This window comes from Aotus nancymaae, unplaced genomic scaffold, assembly GCF_030222135.1.
Source record: "Aotus nancymaae isolate 86718 unplaced genomic scaffold, 86718_ANA_hifiasm-v0.15.2.pri h1tg000010l, whole genome shotgun sequence".
NCBI classification, from domain to species: Eukaryota; Metazoa; Chordata; class Mammalia; order Primates; family Aotidae; genus Aotus; species Aotus nancymaae.
In genome coordinates, this window is record NW_026988421.1 from 44437231 (window position 1) to 44455473 (window position 18243).

The window sequence follows — 18243 nt, forward strand, 5'->3', positions numbered from 1 at the left end:
AGCTGGGCAGAGCCCACAGCAGCTCAGCAAAGCCTCTGCAGGCAGACAGTGACTAGGCTGCCTCCTTGCTGGGCAGGGCAGCCCTGAAAAAAAGGCAGCAGCACAACAGAAACTCATAAATAAAGCCCTAACTCCCTGGGACAGAGCACCTGGGGAAAAAAAGGGGTTTATGAGTTCTGCTGCAGCAGACTTAAACGTACCTGCCCAGCAGCTCTAAATGAGCAATGGAGCTCATGGCTCAGCACTTGAGCTCCTATAAAGGACAGACTGCCTCCTCAAGCAGCTCCCTGACCCCCGTATATCCAAAGAGTCACCTCATAAAGGAGAGCTCAGACTGATATTTGGCGGGTATCCTTCTGGGACAAAGATAGCAGAAGAAGAAATTGGCAGCAACCCTACTGTTCTGCAGCCACTGAAGGTGATCCCCAGGCAAGCAGGGCCTGGAGTGGATCTCAGCAGTCCTACAGCAGAGGGGCCAGACTGTTAGAAGGAAAACTAAGAAACAGAAAGAAATAACTTCATCATCAACAAACTGGACATCCACTTAGAGACCCAATCTGAAAGTCAACAACTACAAAGATAACAGGTGGATAAAGCCACAAAGATGGGAAGAAACCAGCACAAAAAGAATGAAAACACCTGAAACCAGAACACCTCTTCTCCTACTAGGGATCACAACTCCTCACCAGCAATGGAACAAGGCTGGATGGAGAATGAGTGTGATGAATTGACAGAATCAGGCTTCAGAAGGTGGGTAATAAGAAACTTCTGTGAGCTAAAAGAACATGTTCTAACCCAATGCAAAGAAAGTAAGAACATTGAAAAAAGATTTGACGAAATGCTAACGAGAATAGACAATTTAGAGAGGAATATAAGTGAATTGATGAAGCTGAAAAACACAACATGAGAACTTCACAAAGCATACAAAAGTTTCAACAGCCGAATTGACCAAGCAGAAGAAAGGATATGAGAGGTTGAAGATCAACTCAATGAAATAAAACGAGAAGGCAAGATTAGAGAAAAAATGGTAAAAAGGAATGAACAGTTTCCAAGAAATATGGGACTATGTAAAAGACCTAATCTGCATTTAATAGGTGTACCTCAGTGTGACAGAGAGAATGAATCCAAGCTGGAAAACACTCTTCAGGATATTATCCAGGAAAACATCCCCAACCTAGCAAGACAGGCCAATATTCAAGTCCAGGAAATACAGAGAACACCACAAAGATATTCCTGAAGAAGAGCAACCCCAAGGCACATAATCGTCAGATTCACCAGGGTTGAAATGAAGGAGAAAATGCTAAGGGCAGCCAGAGAGAAAGGTTGGGTTACCCACAAAGGAAAGCCCATCAGACTCACAGCAGATCTCTCAGCAGAAACCCTATAAGCCAGAAGAGAGTGGGGGCTGATATTCAACATCCTTAAAGAAAAGAACTTTCAACCAGAATTTCATATCCAGCCAAACTAAGCTTCATAAGTGAAGGAAAAATAAAATCCTTTGTGAACAAGCAAGTACTCAGAGATTTCATCACGATCAGGCCTGCTTTACAAGAGCTCCTGAAAGAGGCACTAAACATAGAAAGGAACAACCAGTACCAACCACTCCAAAAATGTACCAAATGGTAAAGAGCATCAACACAATAAAGAAACTGCATCAACTAACGGGCAAAGCAGCTGGCTAGCATCAAAATGGCAGGATCAAATTCACACATAACAATATTAACCCTAAATGTAAATGGGCTAAATGCCCCAATCGAAACACACAGACTGGCAAATTGGATAAAAAGCCAAAACCCATTGGTGTACTGTATCCAGGAAACCCATCTCACATGCAAGGAAGGATACACAAAGGCTCAAAATAAAGGGATGGAGGAAGAGTTACCAAGCAAATGGAGAGCAAAAAAAGCGGGAGTTGCAATTCTCATCTCTGATAAAATAGACTTTAAACCAACAAAGATCAAAAGAGACAAAGAAGGACATTACATAATGGTAAGAGGATCAATGCAACAAGAAGAGCTAACAATCCTAAATATATATGCACTCAATACAGGAGCACCCAGATACATAAGGCAAGTTCTTAATGACTTACAAAGAGACTTAGACTCCCACACAATAATAGTGGGAGACTTTAACACCCAATTGTCAATATTAGACAGATCAACGAGACAGAAAATTAACAAGGATATCCAGGACTTAAACTCAGACCTGGACCAAGCAAACCTAACAGACATTTACGGAACTCTCCACCCTAAATCCACAGAATATACATTCTTCTCAGCATCATTTCATGCCTACTCTAAAATTGACCACATAATTGGAAGTAAATCACTTCTCAGCAAATGCAGAAGAATGGAAATCATAACAAACAGTCTCTCAGACCACAGTGCAATCAAGCTTGAACTCAGAATTGAGAAACTAACTCAGAACCACACAGTTTCATGGAAACTGAACAACTGGCTCTTGAATGTTGACTGGATAAACAATGAAATGAAGGCAGAAATAAAGATGTTCTTCGAAACCAAGAATGAAGACACAACATATCAGAATCTCTGGGACACATTTAAAGCAGTCTCTAGAGGAAAATATATAGCAATAAATGCCCACATGAGAAGCAAGGAGAGATCTAAAATTGACACCCTATCGTCAAAATTGAAAGATCTAGAGGAACAAGATGAAAAAAACTCAAAACCTAGCAGAAGACAAGAAATAACTAAGATCAGAGCAGAACTGAGGGAGATAGAGACACAAAAAACCCTTCAAAAAAATCAATAAATCCAGGAGCTGGTTTTTCGAAAAGATCAACAAAATAGACAGAGCACTAGCCAGAATAATAAAAAAGAAAAGAGAGAATAATCAAATAGATGCAATAAAAAACGATAAGGGGATATCACCACAGATTCCACAGGAATTCAAACCATCATCAGAGATTATTACAAACAACTCTATGCACATAAACTAGTAAACCTGGAAGAAATGGATAAATTCCTGGACAGTTGCATCCTCCCAAGCCTAAACCAGGAAGAAGTTGAAGCCCTGAATAGACCAGTAACAAGGTCTGAAGTTGAGGCGGCAATTAAGAGCCTATCACCCAAAAAAAAGCCCAGGTCCAGATGGGTTCACAGCCGAGTTCTACTAGACATACAAAGAGGAGCTGTTACCATTCCTTCTGAAACTATTCCAAATAATCCAAAAAGAGGGAATTCTTCCTAAATCATTTTATGAGACCAACATCATCCTGATACCAAAACCCGGCAGAGACTCAACAAGAAAAGAAAACTTCAGGCCAATATCCATGATGAACATAGATGCAAAAATCTTCAATAAAATACTGGCAAGCCGACTGCAACAGCATATCAAAAAGCTTATCCACCATGATCAAGTAGGATTCATCCTGGGGATGCAAGGCTGGTTCAACACTGGCAAGTCTATAAACGTAATTCACCACATAAACAGAACCAAAGACAAAAATCACATGATTATCTCAATTGATGCAGAGAAGGCCTTTGACAAAATTGAACAGCCCTTTATGCTAAAAACCCTCAATAAACTGGGTATTGACAGAACATATCTCAAAATAATAAAACCTATTATAACAAACCAACAGCCAATATCATACTGAATGGGCAAAAACTGGAAGAATTCCCTTTGAAATATGGCACTAGACAAGGATGCCCTCTCTCACCACTCCTATTCAATATAGTACTGGAAGTTCTAGCCAGAGCAATCAGGCAAGAAAAAGACATAAAGGGTATTCAATTAGGAAAGGAGGAAGTCAAATTGTCTCTATTTGCAGATGACATGACTGTATATCTAGAAGACCCAATTGTCTCAACCCAAAATCTCCTGAAACTGATAAGCAACTTCAGCAAAGTCTCGGGATACAAAATCAATGTGCAAAAATCACAAGCATTCCTATACACCAATATCAGACTTAAATAGAATCAAATCAAGAACGAACTGCCATTCACAATTGCTACAAAGAGAATAAAATACCTAGGAATGCAACTAACAAGGAACATAAAGGACCTCTTCAAGAAGAACTACAAACCACTGCTCAATGAAATAAAAGAGGACAGAAACAGATGGAGAAACATTCCATGTTCATGGTTAGGAAGAATCAATATCATGAAAATGGCCATACTGCCCAAAGTAATTTACAGATCCATCGCTATCCCCATCAAGCTACCAATGACCTTAACAGAACTGGAAAAAAAAACACCTTAAACTTCATATGGAACCAAAAGAGAGCCTGCATAGCCAAGTCAATTCTAAGCAAAAAGAACAAAGCAGGAGGCATCACACTACTGGACTTCAAACTATACTACAAGGCTACTGCAATCTAAACAGCATGATACTGGAACCAATACAGAGATATATACCAATAGAACAGAACAGAGACCTTGGAGGCAACACAACGTATCTACAACCATCTGATCTTTGACAAACCTGTCAAAAACAAGCAATTGGGAAAGGATTCTCTGTTTAATAAATGGTGTTGGGAAAACTGGCTAGCCATGTGCAGAAAGCAGAAACTGGACCCCTTCCTGACACCTTACACTAAAATTAACTCCAGATGGATTAAAGACTAAGCATAAGACCTAACATCATAAAAACCCTAGAAGAAAACCTAGGCAAAGCCATGGAGGACATAGGCGTAGGCAAGGACTTCATGACTAAAACACCAAAAGCATTGGCAACAAAAGGCAAAATAGACAAATAGGACCTAATGAAACTCCACAGCTTCTGTATGGCAAAAGAAACAGTCATTAGAGTGAATCAGCAACCAACAGAATGGGAAAAAACTTTTGCAGTCTACCCATCTGACAAAGGGCTGATACCCAGAATTTGCAAAGAACTAAAACAGATTTACAAGAAAAAAACAAACAAGCCCATTCAAAAGTGAGTGAAGGATATGAACAGACACTTTACAAAAGAAGACATACCACTTTGGGAGGCCGAGGCGGGTGGATCACGAGGTCAAGAGATCGAGACCATCCTTGTCAACATGGTGAAACCCCGTCTCTACTAAAAATGCAAAAAATTAGCTGGGCATGGTGGCACATGCCTGTAATCCCAGCTACTCAGGAGGTTGAGGCAGGAGAATTGCCTGAACCCAGGAGGCGGAGGTTGCGGTGAGCCGAGATGACGTCATTGCACGCCAGCCTGGGTAACAGGAGCAAAACTCTGTCTCAAAAAAAAAAAAAAAATACATGAGGCCAACAAACATATGAAAAAATGCTCATCATCACTGGTCATTAGAGAAATGAAATCAAAACTACATTGAGATACCATCTCACGCCAGTTAGAATGGCGATCATTAAAAAATCTGGAGATAACAGATGCTAGAGAGGATGTGGAGAAATAGGAACACTTTTACACTGTTGGTGGGAGTGTAAATTAGTTCAACCATTGTGGAAGACAGTGTGGCAATTCCTCAAAGACCTAGAAATAGAAATTCCATTTGACCCAGCAATCCCATTACTGGGTATATATCCAAAGGATTATAAATCGTTCTACTATAAGGACACATGCACACTAATGTTCACTGCAGCACAGTTTACAATAGCAAACACCTGGAACTAACCCAAATGCCCATCGATGATAGACTGGATAGGGAAAATGTGGCACATATACACCATGGAATATTATGCAGCCATCAAAAAGGATGAGTTCGTGTCCTTTGTAGGGACATGGATGAACCTGGAAACCATTATTCTCAGCAAACTGACACAAGAACAGAAAATCAAATACTGCATGTTCTCACTCATAGGTGGGTGTTGAACAATGAGAACACATGGACACAGGGAGGGGAGCATCACACACTGGGGTCTGTTGGGGGGAAATAGGGGAGGGACAGCAGGGGGTGGGGAGTTGGGGAGAGTTAGCATGGGGAGAAATGCCACATATAGGTGAAGGGGAGGAAGGCAGCAAATCACACTGCCATGTGTGTACCTATGCAACAATTTTGCATGTTCTTCGTATGTACCCCAAAACCTAAAATGCAATATAAAAAAGAATTTCACCTTAAAAAAATAATTAAATGTTTTCATTTTTAAAAACCTTACATAAAAATAGTACTGATATTTCAGCTTGAAGAAAGTAAACCAATGCTCCACAGAGGCTAAGAAACATTCCAGTATCACAAAGCTTATGCATAATGGAATCTGTCAAGCAGTTAAAGATCTTGTTGGCCGGGCGCGGTGGCTCACACCTGTAATCCCAGCACTTTGGGAGGCCGAGGCGGGTGGATCATGAGGTCAAGAGATCGACACCATCCTGGTCAACATGGTGAAACCCTGTCTCTACTAAAACACAAAAATTCAGCTGGGCATGGTGGCACGTGCCTGTAATCCCAGCTACTCAGGAGGCTGAGGCAGGAGAATTGCCTGAACCCAGGAGGCGGAGGTTGTGGTGAGCCGAGATCACGCCATTGCACTCCAGCCTGGGTAACAAGAGCGAAACTCCGTCTCAGAAAAAAAAAAAAAAAAAAAAAAAAGATCTTGTTTTAAATTCATGCTTATTACACAAAGCAACAGTTGCTCCCTCAAAGGAGGGAAACTGATGTTTATTAAGCACCTTCCAAGTGCATATACCGTATATATAAGATTCCAAGTCTACTTAATTATCTAAATTAAGGGTTGGCAAAAATCATCTGTAAAAGTAGGATAGCAAATATTTTAGGCTTTGTAGACTGAGATGCACAATCAAGAATATTATTTTGAGTACTTATACAACCAAAAAGAAAACAAGTGTCCTTTTCTTATTTTTTCAAACATTTAAAAATGTACTATAGGGGTCAGGGGAACTTTTTCCACTCTTTGTAAGCATGATAATTTTAGTCTCTAGAATAAACTCACAGTAAGCAAAGTAACAGGAGCAAAGCATGTAAATTTATTATGTGCATGTGCTTGAGACCATCACAGAATAACTTAAAGAAGGGCCCCTTGAATCTTATACTGCACTTTGCACTACAGAAAGAAATAGAAGACTGGGGCTTCTCTAGAGGAGGTGGCAACACAAACTATGGAACGTGAGGGGAGGAAATGCGTGATGATCAAAGGTTGTCTTATTACACAGATAAAGTCTCTCTGGCACAGCCTTCAGAAGAATAGGTAAAAAGTCTGTCTGAGTTTAATGCTCTAGGCATGGAAACTTTTAGTCTATTCTCCTGTGATATTAATTAATCTTGCCTGGTTAATGTAGATTCCAGGGAGGGGGTTCACAATAATCACGTATTTTGGAAGGAACTTTTTTTAGTCATAAAACAGAAAGCTCAGGAAGGCACTTTAGGGGAGAAAGAAGATTGAGAGAGTAGAGGCAGAGGAAAGTCAGTGAGATCTTGGTTTTGAGGCTGCTTCTTTAGTGCAAAGTACTCAGAATGTCAAAGCACCATAATTCATGGCATTGTCAGTACAAACCCTTCTTAACTCATGGCCAATATTAACTCAGGTGGCAGGCACTAGTTTGGCTACCTCTGATGTAAACAATCCAGTGTAATAGTTATTTACTCATTTTGCAGATGAGCAAACAGTGACTTAGAATGCCTGCCCATGCTCACAAAACTAGTGAATAGCATGACTGGAATTACATTCACATTTATCTGACTTTCAAACCTATGCACTTTCCACTTGCCATGCTGCAGAACATGTAAGCACTTATATAAAAATACGAGTTTTTTAGTAGAAGAAAATGTCATCAGAAGGGAAGAGTTTGTTCTGTCTCTACCAGGATCCTATGGTTTGAGGCCAGGCACTTTCTTCTCACCTGATGGTGTAATGTACTTCAAGTAAGTCAAGGACTTATTTAGGAAACTATGAGTAAGCTCTTGAAAGAGTGAGTCTATGTCTAGTATGGTAATTCTTTTATGCTGTGTAAAACCGGTCCTGTTCTTTGGCTTTAGTAAAAGCCAAGATCTTTGTGTTCAAAGGGCAAAAAAAGGAAAGATAATCCACATTGTAACTTTATTTGAAAATAGGAATGTGGGGAGGTTTTAAGCAGTGTATCCAGGCCCTTTTCTACTTAAATGATATTGTGATTGTCTCCTTAAAGAAAAGGCTCAAAGACCTGGGTTGTCATCTGAAGGATAAACATTGAATGCAGTGTATTAGTCATGAATGGCAACAAATCTGCCCCCTCAGGAGGGACCTGACTTGCTGAGTCATGTACTCAGAAGCAAGAAATGACAGCCTGCATTTGGAGCTGACAAGGAAGGGCCTTGTACAAAGGTATCCTGTGAATTGAGCAGGAAGAGTGAGGTTGCTGAGTGATGTAAAAGTTCATTGATTCTCAGCAGCTAGGGTTTTGAAGAACCTCAGTAGGGATAGAGTCATTGAACATATATTAATCACCACTACTCTCTGTTGAACTTTCAGTGCTTGCCAAGCTTATTACATAGCTAGTTTTAAAATTCTAATTTTTTACAACAATGCTGATAAGTGTGTATTATTCCAAATTTATAAATGATGCAATTGAGGCTCAGCAAAATTAAATCATTTCCAAGGTTATACATTTATATGTAATGGAACTCCATGCAAACATGAATCTTTATTTTTAATTGACAAATAATAACTGTATATGTTTATTTGGTACAATGTGATATTTTCATACATGTATACATTGTGGAATGACCAAATCAGGACAATTAGCCTATCCATCACCACAAATATTTATCATTTATTTGTGGTGAGAACATTAAAAATGACCTCTTTTAGCTATTGTGTGACATATGATATATTATTATTAATTACAATCACCTTGCTGTGCCACAGAAGCCAAAACTGATTCCTCCTATCTAACTGAAAGTTTTACCTGTTGACCAATGTCTGCCCTTTCCCTGTCCACCTTCTTTACTTCCACCCCAGCCTTGGTAACCACCATTCTACTCTATACCTTCATGAAATTGAGTGCTTTAGATTTTACATGTAAGTGAGATCATATAGTTTTTGTCTTTCTGTGCCCAGCCTGTTTCACTTAACATAATGTCCTCTAGGTTCATTCAGGTCATCACAAATGACAGAATTTCCTGTTTTCTTTTTAGGGCTAAATAGTATTCCATTGTGTATGTATACCACAGTGTTCCCCCTTGGATTACTTATTTTATTGGATTTTAGTCAGACTCTTCCCCAAGCATTTTTCAATCTCCATAATGGCCTCTTTTCCAAAAAGTTGAAACTATACCTTGCCTCTTGTCATCTTAAGACACCTTCTGCCCTCTCACATAAAACATTTCAAATAAATATTAAAACAAGAACTTAGCTGAATTTTACAACAGAGAAGTGTGTTCTAGGCCTACGTTTATAGAGAGTGAGGGTAGGGGCCAGGCACCATAGCTCATGCCTATAATCCCAGAAACTTTTGTAGGCTGAGGTGGGCGGATCACTTGAGCCCAGGAGTTTGAGACTAGCCTAGGCAACATGAAGAAACCCAATCTCTACAAAATATACAAAAATTAGCCAGATATGGTGGCATATGCCTATAGTCCCAGCTGCTTGGAAAGCTGAGATGAGAGGATTATTTGAGCCACAGAGGTTGAGGCTGCAGTGAGCCATGAGTATGGCACTGTGATACTATATTCTAGCCTGGGTAACAGAGTGAGACAAAGAAGGAAAAGAAAGAAAAGAAAGGAGGGAGGAAGGGAGGGTGGGGGAGGGAGTAGAAGAGAAAAGAAAAAAGGGAGGGGAGAGAAAGGGGGAGGGGAGGGAAGGAGGGGAGAAGAAGAGGGAGGGGAAGGGAAGAGGGAGGGGAGGGAAGGAATTGGAAGGGCAGGGCAGGGCAGGGCAGTGAAAGGTGTGAAAGAGTGATGAGTCCATGGGGGTATGTCCACGCCTGAGGTCATCACATTGGTTGGGGCAAGTGAGATGGGAAAGGGTTACTGAGTCCTAGGGCCTCCAGAAACATCAAAAATTATTCATTTATCAATGGGGAAAGTCTAAGAAAAATGTATGAAGACACACTGTCTGCACATGGGAGGCACTTACTGCCCCATAATGGAGACTACGAAAAGATGAAAGCAAGCCCCTAAGCCCACATTAACCAAATGCACACACATGACAAACTCCAAGTCTCCAGGTAAACACCCTTAAACAGGTACTTGGTGTTTTCAGCTCTGGGGCTGGAAAGAAGATCTGGGGCTTTGGCTTACAGAGACAGCAGTCTCTGTCCCCAGAGAGGGGACAATAGCTTCTGAAGTCTCTGGCAAGTGATCTGGCAGGTGGTACTTGACAAGCTGGATGGGAAGGAGGTGCTGTTTAAAGAAGATTCCCCATTCCTTCCATTTCACCACGACAGTGACTTGCAGGAAGTTAGTATCTTATGAATTTCCTGAATATAGAGGACTGGCATTTCTAAAGAGCCCATCTCTGAAGGGACAGATGCTGGCCATTTAAATGTGGGCTTTGCGTGTTGTGAACTGACTGGTTCCATGCAGTAGGGACCAGGTCCAGTTTGCTATAACCACTGTCTTTGCAGAGCCCAACATTGTCTCTGGCAATTAGTAGGAACATTAAGCTTGCTGAATAGTTGAATAAAATAATCCAGAATGAAAATTTCATTTCCCCATGAACATAAATTATAACCCTTTCATTGGTTTATAAATTAGATCACATTTTAAAATCCATTCATCTGTTGATGGACACTTGTTTCCATATCTTGGCTATTGTGAATAATGCTGCATTGAACATGGAAGTGCAGATATCTCTTTGGCATATGGATTTCAATTCCTTTGGGTATATACCCAGTAGTGGGATTGATAGATCATATGATAGTTCTATTTCAAATTTTTTGAGTAACCGCCATACTGTTTTCTATAACGGATATAATTCAAATTTCTGTCAATAGTATACAAGGGTTTTCTTCATGTCCTCACTGACACTTTTTATGTTTCATGTTTTTAATAATAACAAATTTAACAGATATGAGGTGACATCTCATTGTGATTTTAATTTTCATTTTTCTGTGCCTAGAGATGATCATTTTTTATAACAGTTGGCATTTATATATTTTCTTTTGAGAAAGGTCTATAAATACGCTGAATAGCCAAAACAATCATTGCCAAAAAGAATTAAGCTGGAAGCTTCACACTGCAATATTTTGAAATATATTACAAAGCTATAGTAATCAAAATAACATGACACTGGCATCAAAGCAGACACATCAACCAATGGAATACGATAGAAAACCTGGAAATAGACCCACACATCTATGGTTGATTTATTTTTGACAAAGGTGCCAAGAACACACAATCAGAAAAGGATAGTCTCTTTAATAAGTGGTATTGGAAAGACTATTAATATATCCACATACAAAAGAATGAAAATAGACCTTTGTCTCACTCCTTATACAAAAATACATATAATATAAAAAAATAGACTTAAATGTAAAACCTTAAACTGGAATACTATTTAAAGAAAACATATGGGAAATGCTCTATGACATTGCTTTGGGTAGAGATTTTTTGGATATGACCCCAAAACACAGGCAACAAATGCAAATATAGACAAATGCAATTGCATCACACTAAAAAGCTTCTGCCCGCCAAGAAAACAATAAAGTGAAGAGACAACCCATGGATTTGGAGAAAATACTTGCATATCATACACTGGATAAGAGGCTACTATCCAAAATATACAAGAAACTCAAAATATTCACTAACCAATAAACCCTCAAATAATCCTGTTAAAAATAAACAGAGGATGTGAATAGACATTAATCAAAAGAAGAAAAACACAAGCTTTTAGCTCAAATCTCATGACCCTTTTGATGTATCATACTTCTGCTTATGCTACTTAACAATGACCCAGAGGGTTGTGTTGAAAGTGTACACAGAGCATTTTTAAAAAATGCTTTAGACTTGTTTTGCTTGTGAGATAGAGACAGTGGTGTTAGTTGGAATGAATGCACAATTACAGGTATTTAAGTTGTGGTTCCTGCATTCATTGAGAATACTTGGGAAATGACATGGATTTTTGAATTTGAAGGTTAGTTGTTAAGCTACTGGAAAACTATTGAGAAAATGCAATTTTTCTCACTCTTCTGTGATTGAGGCTTGGGGCCTAACAGCATTAACAGGGAAGAAGTAGGTTGATTTTTCAGTTAGCATAATTAAACAGTACAATTCCAGTACAGATTGTCAAAGCTCAGCCTACTGAAATTATTTGCTCCAAGGGTAGAACTTGCTTTGATATGGTAGTTAATAAGTTTTATAAAGTTTTTTTCTAAATAAAACATTTGAAGTTCTCAAGTCTTTTGAATATGGCAGTTAAAGAAATTAAATTGCATACTTATTGGGCATTGAGAAATACAGTTGGGAATATGAACAGAATTTTATTAGTTTAAGACATTTCATGTTCTGAAACTGTTTACCTTTCTGGTTTCATCTCTTGCTGTTTGCTACCACACATTTTTAAAATTCCTGCCATAAACCTTATTTCCTCAAATGCACACAGTTTTTTCCTCTCCTCTGTGGCTTTGCACTGGTCTTCCTGTTGCCTAGTAGAACTTTGTTTCCTTTCCACTGGGGTAAGGCCCATTGATTCTTCATTTACTCTGGAAATCCTTGGTGGCTAGAGTAGGGGGCCTCTCCTTTACAATTTCATAACCTACATGCATTTCTTTCCAGCAGCATTTACCACACTGTCCTGATGTTTGCTTTCTGTTTTTTCCACTAGGCTATAAATACCTTGAAGACAAAGACTATGTCTTTTGTCTCCATGACTCAATGCTTGGGCCCTAGTACACTCTGAGCAAATACTGATTAGATGATTTAGGATAGTAAGGTTTATTTGATTTGCCTAGTGAAATATTTTCTCTTAATTCACCCAACATTTTGCTTTTCAGCAAACTTTTAAATATTGGACTGTCATAGTAGAGGGAATGTTGCTGCATCCATTGTTCACCAAGGATGATTCTCACTGCATCAGTGGCACTTTAATACTGACCTTTCTCTTGGAAAGCCTAAAGCCAATTTACTTAACTTGTAGCTCTCTTTGTGGTCGATATCAATATAACTCATTAAAAAATGGTAATATTTTAAAACATTTATCAGTAAAAAACAGATTTAAAAGTGAAGTATATACAGCTAATAATTAGGCATTTTTAGGGAAATATTTAAAATATAACTGATTCAAGGGTCTGTAGCTCAGTTTTAGTAATATATGTGCTCATGTACAGTGATCTAAAGATTTTCTCTGGTTTTCAATCCAAGAGTTATTTGTAGTTGTTTTGTTTTATCTAGAGTCATACAATGTAGCTAAATGATCCAGTTATATATGTTCTTTCACATTTGTGCAAATAAGTGAAAAAATAGTTAAAAGCCGTAGATAAAAGGGCAGAAAATCTAAGCATGAATAATGAAGTCCTATAAGACCTCTGGGCAGTTTTAGCAGAGTTTCTGAAAGGAAGTGTCCTTTAGGACTCAATCAAATCTCCTGTACTTATTTTTAAAGGGAGCTTCCTTTTTAAAGTGAGATAGAAATAATTTACTTGGAAAGTGTCCTGCAGGTGTAAATTAGCAGCCTAACTCCTTGGGGCCAAAATGCGGTAGTTATCTTCTTTGTTCTTTTTGTCTTTAATAATGAAAGCAGAGGTTGTTTTCGGAATCCTTTTTTTCTGCCTAAATTCTTGGAAAGCCTATGTTTGAAAGCTAGTAGATCCAGGGATTTTCCAGGCTAATGAAAAAAAAAATTATGCTATCTGTAGGGCTGTTGTTAGCCTAATGGAAAGTGATGGGAAATAAAAACAACCAAGTTAGTTCTGAGTCAAATAAATTTTTTAAGTGCTGAGATATCCCAATTTTTTTTTCAGCCCAAACTGAGACTTATTGCTGGTTGTATAATGGCACATAAATTTTGAGGTTAATATTTTGAAGGCAGATTCAAGAAACTGACTGTAATAAGATAGTTCTAGTCACATTGATATAGCCTGCCAGAGTGTAAATGGGCTCTGCAGCAGAAATGTGTCAGAAATGTAGAAACTGACATTTCAGGACTGCACCCCCATTACCATAAGGAAGAGCTGTTTTATTTTATTTTTTTACAGTTGGTTGAGCAGAGGTTTTCAGAATTAAAACGATTTTGAAATAAATAAAGATGAAATGCACATGTTATTTTATTAAGTGCACATTTGTTACTGACCTCCCAGCTCATTTCTGCACTCACTTAATTTCCTGTTGCTGTACTTTTCAGAATTTCATATTCAAAGTGACAGTGGGAACATTTAGCGTAGAAGCCAACAAATAAATATGTCTTACAATTCCCCCATGCCCACCTCACCTCTACTATGTTGAGTTGGAAACATTTAATTCGGTGACTGGCACAGGGGACAATATCAAAGCCTGTGTTTATAATAAGAAAGTGGCTGAAAGGAAATGTTATGCTCAATAGAAAATTATGACTCACTGATTTTGCATACAGGTAATGTTTTTGAAAGACCATCTTTTGAAAGACCATTTTGGGAAGTGTGTGAAACTGACAGGAATTATATTGAAAACCAGTTAGATAGCCATGATAAGCAGGAAACTGACTTTATTTTCAATATATAGGGTTCTCAGTAATTGTAGTGGTTTACTAACTAATACTCTACAGGGAAGAAATGCTCTTTACCTTATGGCAGAAGCATGCCTTCCTATGAGGGTAAAAGTTCTTTAGATGAAATAACAGCAACTGTCTACTACAGCTTCTCACTGACCTAGTCCCATGGGGGCTGCCGCAAGGTAAGTAAGGAATTGCTCCCCAATATTAGTTACCTTTGAATACAATTCATTTCAACCAATGACAGTTTTCTCCTATTTTTCCAAAAGCATCCAATATCTATGTTTAGTTTTTAATTCTTAAGGATGCCATTTTAACTGATAGAGTTCAGTATGTGACAGCCCTGTCTTCCTCCCAGGCACTTCAAATCTAGTTTTAATTTGGATCAGCAGTTCAGGAGCAAATTATTTGCCAAATGCAGGTGGCAGACCGTTGCCTTTCTCCCTAATGTCCATCTGTAGAGCACTTTGAGACTTTACTAAAATGATGAATTGATATATCTGTCGGGAAACAGCTTGTTACCCAGAACAGTGATATACATAAATGAGAAGCTTGCATGCTGCAACAGAGACCACAGGTGGTAACTCGCAATAAGGCATCTGTGGATGATAAGGATTATGAAGCTATTTGATGTTTTTTTTCTCTGTTCAACTAAGAGTTTTCTTGTTTAGCTAACATTTCATTTCCTAAAAGATTTGTTATGTTCTTAAAGGTAATGCCTTTACATTGTAAACATGTCCAAGGATCCTTTTTATTCTGATACTTTTTCCAGTCATGAACAGGCTTAACAGCTGATATGTATCATGCAGTTTCTCAAGAGGCTCAGAATACAGCTTTTGTTTTGTAATGCCACCTATGCTTTTATTGAAACCTATTTATTTATTTATTGAGACAGAGTCCCCTTCTTGTCACCCAGGCTGGAGTGCAGTGGCGAAATCTCAGCTCACTGCAACCTCCACCTCCTGGGTTCAAGCAATTCTCCTGCCTCAGCCTCCCAAGTAGCTGGGATTTCAGATGTATACCACCACACCCAGCTAATTTTTGTATTTTTAGTAGAGACGAGGTTTTGACATGTTGGTCAGTCTGGGCTCGGACTACAGGCCTCATGTGATCTGCTCCCCTTGGCCTCCCTAAGTGCTGGGATTACAGGCATAAGCCACCACGCCTATCCCTGAGCTGTCTATTTTAAACAGAAACAAATATGACCAAGAGTCTATAACACTTACAAAGAAACAAACATGAAATTTCAGTCAATAAGTAGGATAATTAAAATACAGCATTTTATTTTTTATGGAATATAGGTTGTGAATCCCAGAATTTTAGAGTTGGATGGATCTGAATCAGATCACCAACTGATGAATGATTTAGTTTTCTTGTCAAATAGCCATTTTACACCTACTTAAATTCTTCCAGTGATAGAAAAATTATCTCTTCCAAAATAAGTTCATTGCATTTTTAAAATGCCCCCTGGCTTCTTTGTAACTTTATCTGCAGTAAATTAACCTCTCTCTCTCACATAAAAGTGATAGTCCTGTGTGATTCAGTTTATTCATTCATCATTTATTGAACATGAACTCTGTGCCAGGCATTGAACCAGGTTTCAGGGCTTCATGGATGAAGAAGACATGGTCTGTTTTTTCAAACAGTTCATGGTCAAGTGAAAGCCACAGAAAAGGAAAAACAAAAAGTTATAGTACAGTGTGATAAATGCCTTGTTAGGACTAAGCATGAAGTGCTACAAGAATATATTAAGAAAGCCCATAACCTGGATTTATGGAATATTGGTAGACTTTCAGGAGGAGGTGAAATTTAAGGTCAGTCTTAAGGAATAACAATGAACTAGAATTATTAAAAATGCGTAAGATTTTTTAAGAGAGATTTTTAGAAATTCTGTTTTCTTATGCATTTGAATTTCCCACTTTATTCAGAAATGTCATAAATTCATGTTGTGACTAAATTTGTTCAAAAAAAGAACAAAATATGGTTTATATATATATTTTTTTCATTTTTGACTCAGAGTCTCACTCTGTCACCGAGACTGGAGTGCAGTGGTGTGAATTCAGCTCCCTGCATTCTCTGCCTCCTAGGTTCAAGTGATTCTCCTGCCTCAGCCTCCCAAGTAGCTGGGAGTACAAGTGTGCACCACCAAGCCTGGCTAATTTTTGTATTTTTAGTTGAGATGGGGTTTCACTATGTTGGTCAGGTTGGTCTATAACTCCTGACCTTCAGTGATCTGCCTGCCTCAGCCTCCCAAAATGTTGGAATTACAGGCGTGAGCCATCGCACCTGTCTGGCTTTCATGTTTTGCAATGAAATATAGACTCTTGGATTTCAAAACAGATAATTCTAGAGGCTTTGACGCTGTCCAGATTCTCAGCTAACACCAATGGGATGTTGGTCAGTTGGAATCCCTCGCTGGCTGAGTGGGTCCAGCTTGACTGTGTGATTCATACTTATGCTATGGCCTTTGCATACAGTATTTTATTTGATCCTCATAGCTTTGGGGTAGGCACTACAGTCAGCATATCATTATTCTGGAATCACCAGTTACAAATAAGTGAAAACTGTAAATCTGGGATTGCTAAGGTAAAACGGTATGATATGAATTGTATGAAGGTAATACTCCCAGCTGATGACTCAATGTTATGAGGACACATTCTCTGATATCATCCAACTTGCATGTAGCTTCAACTAATGAAAGTAGACCATTTGTTGCACTACACGATGGCTGAATGTTGGCAAAAAAGACCCTCCCATTCAGACTTTCATCTACTTTTTTCCTTCTGATCCTTATGCATGGTTCCTGTGGTCTTCATCAGTATCAGCAAACATGTTTAATGGCAGTGGGTTACCTGTTACTTGTCTATGCTGTAGGAAACAAAGGACTATGCTTTATATTGAGTGATATTTAGTACCCACTTTGGTATTGCGGCTAGAATTTTATGTTGGATAACAAAATTGTATGTGTTCATTTGCTTTACTCAGTCTCTTATCTAGTGTGGGTGTGTCATATAGTATATATTATGTAATATTGTAAAAAACTATGCCGCCAGTTATAAGAAATTATGTAATATTTGTAAGGAATTTTGCCTGCAATTAAAAGTATTTCTTACCTCGTGTTATATTTAGTGCTTACTCTAAGAAATATGGAACAATTTGCTAATTTTCATAAAAAGAATATGAACAGAACTTTTTTTAAAGCTTTGGCACATTTTGAGATCAGATGGTCATTATCAATATAAATATGGTATAGATCATCACTAAATAACTTATAGATGTAAATTTTTCAATAAATTTTTGTTTAAATGTAGGAAAATTATTCATTTTAATGTAAAGTTGAATATTAGTTTTATAAGAATAATTTCTTTTATATATTAGAAAAGTTTATTTGAAGTCCTTTTGTTTCTCAGAGAAAACAAAGAAAGTTCATGTGATCAACATAAGTGTGTCAGGATGGTCACCTAATTTGCATCGGGACATACCAAGTCAGGCAGTAGCAATTTTGTTGCCATAGTGACCATTTAGAATCTAGTTTAATAACCTATGTAGGCAGCTTAATATAAAAAGACTTGTTTTCAATATTATGTCCATAAGCTAGTCTAGTGACTGATTGGAATAAATTTTTGGAGGAAAAAGGTGGGTCAAGTCTTAGAGAACAGCAACCACCTTCCTCATATAGTGTTCAGCTTGAAGGTCACCTGTTTTCTGCCACACTAAA

At 38.3% G+C, this 18243-nt stretch overlaps 1 protein-coding gene across 2 annotated transcripts in view; it reads left to right on the forward strand.

Annotated features, from left to right (window-relative positions):
* PRKG1 (protein kinase cGMP-dependent 1) overlaps positions 1-18243 on the forward strand; it is a 1342437-nt gene that overhangs the window by 870228 nt on the left and 453966 nt on the right. The window lies entirely within an intron of this gene.